General features: G+C 49.8%; 1 long non-coding RNA gene across 13 annotated transcripts; it reads right to left on the bottom strand.

Annotated features, from left to right (window-relative positions):
- Positions 1–229: 229 nt before the first annotated feature.
- Positions 230–6,959, bottom strand: LOC127909334 (uncharacterized). 13 transcript variants are annotated; one of them, XR_008070808.1, is made up of 7 exons: positions 6,681–6,959; positions 6,353–6,417; positions 6,093–6,222; positions 4,603–4,797; positions 4,210–4,274; positions 3,951–4,015; positions 230–3,885 (listed from the first exon to the last, which is right to left on the bottom strand). It is a non-coding gene; the product is annotated as an uncharacterized LOC127909334 (long non-coding RNA). The 13 variants fall into 13 exon arrangements; XR_008070802.1 differs by lacking the exon at positions 4,603–4,797 and adding an exon at positions 5,640–5,704 and having other exon boundaries at positions 6,158–6,959; XR_008070807.1 differs by lacking the exon at positions 4,603–4,797 and having other exon boundaries at positions 6,158–6,222; positions 6,353–6,959.
- Positions 6,960–7,321: the final 362 nt, after the last annotated feature.

The following is a 7,321-nucleotide window of genomic DNA, read 5'->3' as shown; positions in this document are numbered from 1 at the left end:
TCTCCCTCTTCTCCTCCTCTTTCTCTATTGCTGCCTCTCCCTCTTCTCCTCCTCTATTGCTGCCTCTCCCTCTTCTCCTCCTCCTCTATCGCTGCCTCTCCCTCTTCTCCTCCTCTTTCTCTATTGCTGCCTCTCCCTCTTCTCCTCCTCTTTCTCTATCGCTGCCTCTCCCTCTTCTCCTCCTCTTTCTCTATTGCTGCCTCTCCCTCTTCTCCTCCTCTATTGCTGCCGCTCCCTCTTCTCCTCCTCCTCTATCGCTGCCTCTCCCTCTTCTCCTCCTCTTTCTCTATTGCTGCCTCTCCCTCTTCTCCTCCTCTTTCTCTATCGCTGCCTCTCCCTCTTCTCCTCCTCCTCTTTCTCTATCGCTGCCTCTCCCTCTTCTCCTCCTCCTCTTTCTCTATCGCTGCCTCTCCCTCTTCTCCTCCTCTATTGTTGCCTCTCCCTCTTCTCCTCCTCTTTCTCTATTGCTGCCTCTCCCTCTTCTCCTCCTCTATTGCTGCCTCTCCCACTTCTCCTCCTCCTCCTCCTCCTCTATCGCTGCCTCTCCCTCTTCTCCTCCTCTTTCTCTATTGCTGCCTCTCCCTCTTCTCCTCCTCTTTCTCTATTGCTGCCTCTCCCTCTTCTCCTCCTCTATTGCTGCCTCTCCCACTTCTCCTCCTCCTCCTCCTCCTCCTCTATCGCTGCCTCTCCCTCTTCTCCTCCTCCTCTTTCTCTATCGCTGCCTCTCCCTCTTCTCCTCCTATTGCTGCCTCTCCCTCTTCTCCTCCTCTTTCTCTATCGCTGCCTCTCCCTCTTCTCCTCCTCTATTGCTGCCTCTCCCTCTTCTCCTCCTCTTTCTCTATTGCTGCCTCTCCCTCTTCTCCTCCTCTATTGCTGCCTCTCCCACTTCTCCTCCTCCTCCTCCTCTATCGCTGCCTCTCCCTCTTCTCCTCCTCTTTCTCTATCGCTGCCTCTCCCTCTTCTCCTCCTCTTTCTCTATCGCTGCCTCTCCCTCTTCTCCTCCTCTTTCTCTATTGCTGCCTCTCCCTCTTCTCCTCCTCTATTGCTGCCTCTCCCACTTCTCCTCCTCCTCCTCCTCCTCTATCGCTGCCTCTCCCTCTTCTCCTCCTCTTTCTCTATCGCTGCCTCTCCCTCTTCTCCTCCTCTTTCTCTATTGCTGCCTCTCCCTCTTCTCCTCCTCTTTCTCTATTGCTGCCTCTCCCTCTTCTCCTCCTCTTTCTCTATTGCTGCCTCTCCCTCTTCTCCTCCTCTATTGCTGCCTCTCCCACTTCTCCTCCTCCTCCTCCTCCTCCTCTATCGCTGCCTCTCCCTCTTCTCCTCCTCTTTCTCTATCGCTGCCTCTCCCTCTTCTCCTCCTCTTTCTCTATTGCTGCCTCTCCCTCTTCTCCTCCTCTATTGCTGCCTCTCCCACTTCTCCTCCTCCTCCTCCTCTATCGCTGCCTCTCCCTCTTCTCCTCCTCTTTCTCTATCGCTGCCTCTCCCTCTTCTCCTCCTCTTTCTCTATCGCTGCCTCTCCCTCTTCTCCTCCTCTTTCTCTATTGCTGCTGCTCCCTCTTCTCCTCCTCTTTCTCTATTGCTGCTGCTCCCTCTTCTCCTCCTCCTTCTCTCATTCTGTGCTTGAAGGCAGCACAACTTCCAAGCAGCACAGCACAAATTTTTTGACCAATGCCAAGATGTGTTTTTCCATTTACTGTATCCACATTTTAGCCCCCCACTGCTTTTGTTTTTGACACAACCCTTGGCATCGGCAGACAACAGAGAATAAAAAATACTTTGTGAGCTAAACAAGTCTAAATCGGCATGTGTTTGTGACAACTTTGTTAAACAACACCAAACCCAACCAAATACTAACAGTGTGAAGCTCGCCCTTTACCCAACCTGGTCCGGAGTGTGGACCTCTGACAAACCCAACCAAATACTAACAGTGCGAAGCTTGCCCTTTACCCAACCTAGTCCGGAGTGTGGACCTCTGACAAACCCAACCAAATACTAACAGTGCGAAGCTTGCCCTTTACCCAACCTAGTCCGGAGTGTGGACCTCTGACAAACCCAACCAAATACTAACAGTGCGAAGCTTGCCCTTTACCCAACCTAGTCCGGAGTGTGGACCTCTGACAAACCCAACCAAATACTAACAGTGCGAAGCTTGCCCTTTACCCAACCTAGTCCGGAGTGTGGACCTCTTACAAACCCAACCAAATACTAACAGTGCGAAGCTTGCCCTTTACCCAACCTAGTCCGGAGTGTGGACCTCTGACAAACCCAACCAAATACTAACAGTGTGAAGCTTGCCCTTTACCCAACCTGGTCCGGAGTGTGGACCTCTGACAAACTAAACTCAATAATAACTCAAAGGGAAACAGGTCATGAAGTTATCACTACTCTGTGGTGTGGCAGACCTGGAGTTCAAATAGAATTGTTACTTTTAAAATGGAACCATTGGGATAGTCCCAAAAGTGCACACCCCATCCATGTGGCATGCACTCTAAACAGGCTCAATCAAACGCTTCAAAGTATATTCAGCTGAAATATTAAGGAGAATCTCCCATCAGCAAGGGCTGCAATTAGGAGAGATGTTGACATTGTTTGTATCCCTCAATCTTACTTGCAAAAGACAAACAACACTTCTAAATCGCTGATACCCAACAGTTGTTTGGAAATCACTTGTGACATCCACTATCCACAGCAACATCATCTCTCACAGTATGCCTAGCACTAGGAGGAGTTATTTCTGACCATGTGAACTGAGCCTGTTACTCTGGGCCCAGGTTACTCAGGCTCCCAGCTTGATTAGAAGTTGAAGAAGGCCTAGTTGTAGGATATAACCAGGGTCTAGACCCAAGAGTTTATCCTGGTTAGGTCATGTGGTCAGAAGAACTCCTGGTCCATAGGGTATTAAAACGCCTGAAAAACCAATCTAACGTTTGGGGTAGGCCTACATCAACTCGGCCTGTCCTCTCTGCCAGGGAAGAGAGTGTAGCCATTGCAGCCTGTTGCATTCCCTCCTCCTCCTATTCCTCCTCTCCAGATGATATTTTACCTACTCAATCTCCCCGTAGAGATCCGCCTCCTCCTCCTATTCCTCCTCTCCAGATGATATTTTACCTACTCAATCTCCCCGGAAAGATCCGCCTCCTCCTCCTATTCCTCCTCTCCAGATGATATTTTACCTACTCAATCTCCCCGTAGAGATCCGCCTCCTCCTCCTATTCCTCCTCTCCAGATGATATTTTACCTACTCAATCTCCCCGGAGAGATCCGCCTCCTCCTCCTATTCCTCGTCTCCAGATGATATTTTACCTACAGAATCTCCCCGGAGAGATCCGCCTCCTCCTCCTATTCCTCCTCTCTGGATGATATTTTACCTACTCAATCTCCCCGTAGAGATCCGCCTCCTCCTCCTATTCCTCCTCTCCAGATGATATTTTACCTACTCAATCTCCCCGTAGAGATCCGCCTCCTCCTCCTATTCCTCCTCTCTGGATTATATTTTACCTACTCAATCTCCCCGTAGAGATCCGCCTCCTCCTCCTATTCCTCCTCTCCAGATGATATTTTACCTACAGAATCTCCCCGGAGAGATCCGCCTCCTCCTCCTATTCCTCCTCTCTGGATGATATTTTACCTACTCAATCTCCCCGTAGAGATCCGCCTCCTCCTCCTATTCCTCCTCTCTGGATGATATTTTACCTACTCAATCTCCCCGTAGAGATCCGCCTCCTCCTCCTATTCCTCCTCTCCAGATGATATTTTACCTACTCAATCTCCCCGTAGAGATCCGCCTCCTCCTCCTATTCCTCCTCTCCTGATGATATTTTACCTACTCAATCTCCCCGGAGAGATCCGCCTCCTCCTCCTATTCCTCCTCTCCAGATGATATTTTACCTACTCAATCTCCCCGTAGAGATCCGCCTCCTCCTCCTATTCCTCCTCTCCAGATGATATTTTACCTACTCAATCTCCCCGGAGAGATCCGCCTCCTCCTCCTATTCCTCCTCTCCAGATGATATTTTACCTACTCAATCTCCCCAGAAAGATCCGCCTCCTCCTCCTATTCCTCCTCTCCAGATGATATTTTACCTACTCAATCTCCCGTAGAGATCCGCCTCCTCCTCCTATTCCTCCTCTCCAGATGATATTTTACCTACTCAATCTCCCCGTAGAGATCCGCCTCCTCCTCCTATTCCTCCTCTCCAGATGATATTTTACCTACTCAATCTCCCCGGAGAGATCCGCCTCCTCCTCCTATTCCTCCTCTCCAGATGATATTTTACCTACTCAATCTCCCCAGAAAGATCCGCCTCCTCCTCCTATTCCTCCTCTCCAGATGATATTTTACCTACTCAATCTCCCCGTAGAGATCCGCCTCCTCCTCCTATTCCTCCTCTCCAGATGATATTTTACCTACTCAGTCTCCCCGGAGAGATCCGCCTCCTCCTCCTATTCCTCCTCTCCAGATGATATTTTACCTACTCAATCTCCCCGGAAAGATCCGCCTCCTCCTCCTATTCCTCCTCTCCAGATGATATTTTACCTACTCAATCTCCCCGGAGAGATCCGCCTCCTCCTCCTCCTATTCCTCCTCTCCAGATGATATTTTACCTACTCAATCTCCCCGTAGAGATCCGCCTCCTCCTCCTATTCCTCCTCTCCAGATGATATTTTACCTACTCAATCTCCCCGTAGAGATCCGCCTCCTCCTCCTATTCCTCCTCTCCAGATTATATTTTACCTACTCAATCTCCCCGTAGAGATCCGCCTCCTCCTCCTATTCCTCGTCTCCAGATGATATTTTACCTACTCAATCTCCCCGTAGAGATCCGCCTCCTCCTCCTCCTATTCCTCGTCTCCAGATGATATTTTACCTACAGATTCTCCCCGGAGAGATCCGCCTCCTCCTCCTATTCCTCCTCTCCAGATGATATTTTACCTACTCAATCTCCCGGAGAGATCCGCCTCCTCCTCCTATTCCTCCTCTCCAGATGATATTTTACCTACTCAATCTCCCCGTAGAGATCCGCCTCCTCCTATTCCTCCTCTCCAGATGATATTTTACCCACTCAATCTCCCCGTAGAGATCCGCCTCCTCCTCCTATTCCTCCTCTCCAGATGATATTTTACCTACTCAATCTCCCCGTAGAGATCCGCCTCCTCCTCCTATTCCTCCTCTCCAGATGATATTTTACCTACTCAATCTCCCCGTAGAGATCCGCCTCCTCCTCCTATTCCTCCTCTCCAGATGATATTTTACCTACTCAATCTCCCCGTAGAGATCCGCCTCCTCCTCCTATTCCTCCTCTCCAGATGATATTTTACCTACTCAATCTCCACGTAGAGATCCGCCTCCTCCTCCTATTCCTCCTCTCCAGATGATATTTTACCTACTCAATCTCCCGGAAAGATCCGCCTCCTCCTCCTATTCCTCCTCTCCAGATGATATTTTACCTACTCAATCTCCCCGTAGAGATCCGCCTCCTCCTCCTATTCCTCCTCTCCAGATGATATTTTACCTACTCAATCTCCCGTAGAGATCCGCCTCCTCCTCCTATTCCTCCTCTCCGGATTATATTTTACCTACTGAATCTCCCCGGAGAGATCCGCCTCCTCCTCCTATTCCTCCTCTCCGGATGATATTTTACCTACTCAATCTCCCCGGAGAGATCCGCCTCCTCCTCCTATTCCTCCTCTCCTGATGATATTTTACCTACTCAATCTCCCGGAGAGATCCGCCTCCTCCTCCTATTCCTCCTCTCCAGATGATATTTTACCTACTCAATCTCCCCGTAGAGATCCGCCTCCTCCTGCTATTCCTCCTCTCCAGATGATATTTTACCTACTCAATCTACCCGGAGAGATCCGCCTCCTCCTCCTATTCCTCCTCTCCAGATGATATTTTACCTACTCAATCTCCCCGTAGAGATCCGCCTCCTCCTCCTATTCCTCCTCTCCAGATGATATTTTACCTACTCAATCTCCCGGAGAGATCCGCCTCCTCCTCCTATTCCTCCTCTCCAGATGATATTTTACCTACTCAATCTCCCCGTAGAGATCCGCCTCCTCCTCCTATTCCTCCTCTCCAGATGATATTTTACCTACTCAATCTCCCCGTAGAGATCCGCCTCCTCCTCCTATTCCTCCTCTCCAGATGATATTTTACCTACTCAATCTCCCCGGAGAGATCCGCCTCCTCCTCCTATTCCTCCTCTCCAGATGATATTTTACCTACTCAATCTCCCCGTAGAGATCCGCCTCCTCCTCCTATTCCTCCTCTCCAGATGATATTTTACCTACTCAATCTCCCCGTAGAGATCCGCCTCCTCCTCCTATTCCTCCTCTCCAGATGATATTTTACCTACTCAATCTCCCCGGAGAGATCCGCCTCCTCCTCCTATTCCTCCTCTCCAGATGATATTTTACCTACTCAATCTCCCCGTAGAGATCCGCCTCCTCCTCCTATTCCTCCTCTCCAGATTATATTTTACCTACTCAATCTCCCCGTAGAGATCCGCCTCCTCCTCCTATTCCTCGTCTCCAGATGATATTTTACCTACTCAATCTCCCCGTAGAGATCCGCCTCCTCCTCCTCCTATTCCTCCTCTCCAGATGATATTTTACCTACTCAATCTCCCCGTAGAGATCCGCCTCCTCCTCCTATTCCTCCTCTCCAGATGATATTTTACCTACTCAATCTCCCCGGAGAGATCCGCCTCCGCTGCTTTGTAAATAGTGTTCGGGTGATAATAACAGGGAAGGACATCATAATTATAATGTCAGACTGTGTACTGACATGCACTGCATCTCATGGCAGGGCGGGGTAGACAGTAAATCAAGACCCGAGCCGGTTAGTCAGACATTATTATACAGACAGTAAAGAAGAACTTTACAGAGGACAGATTGAAATAGACATCACTATAAGAGATCCTTTTCAAATCATTCATTTATTACTGTGCAAAACTTTGTCATTACCAGTTATTAGCCTTCCATCAAGTTGATGTGTGTCGGAGGGTTGGTAGGGGAAGGGTTTCTAATCATGCCTGGATGGTTTTCCTAGCTCCCATGGTGTGTCTTCTCTCTCTGCCGGGTCCTGTGCCTTCACCTTTAAGAAATGTGGTGGCAGCAGCCCCGGTGTGATGACGAGCGCTAAGGTGGTTTGACCTGTCAGCTCTGTTATTTAACCTCTGGCTGTACCCGTTTCTTCCAGCCAGCCACATGGCCTCAGTCCTGCCCCTGTGTGTGTCCTCCTGCCAACACGCACAGGAGGTTTCATCACCCCTATTTATATAGGGCCCTTCGGACTTGACTGTGTGCCAACGCGTCTCTC

This window comes from Oncorhynchus keta, chromosome 19 (genome assembly GCF_023373465.1).
Source record: "Oncorhynchus keta strain PuntledgeMale-10-30-2019 chromosome 19, Oket_V2, whole genome shotgun sequence".
Classification (NCBI taxonomy): domain Eukaryota; kingdom Metazoa; phylum Chordata; class Actinopteri; order Salmoniformes; family Salmonidae; genus Oncorhynchus; species Oncorhynchus keta.
This window is presented reverse-complemented; position numbering and strand designations above follow the sequence as displayed.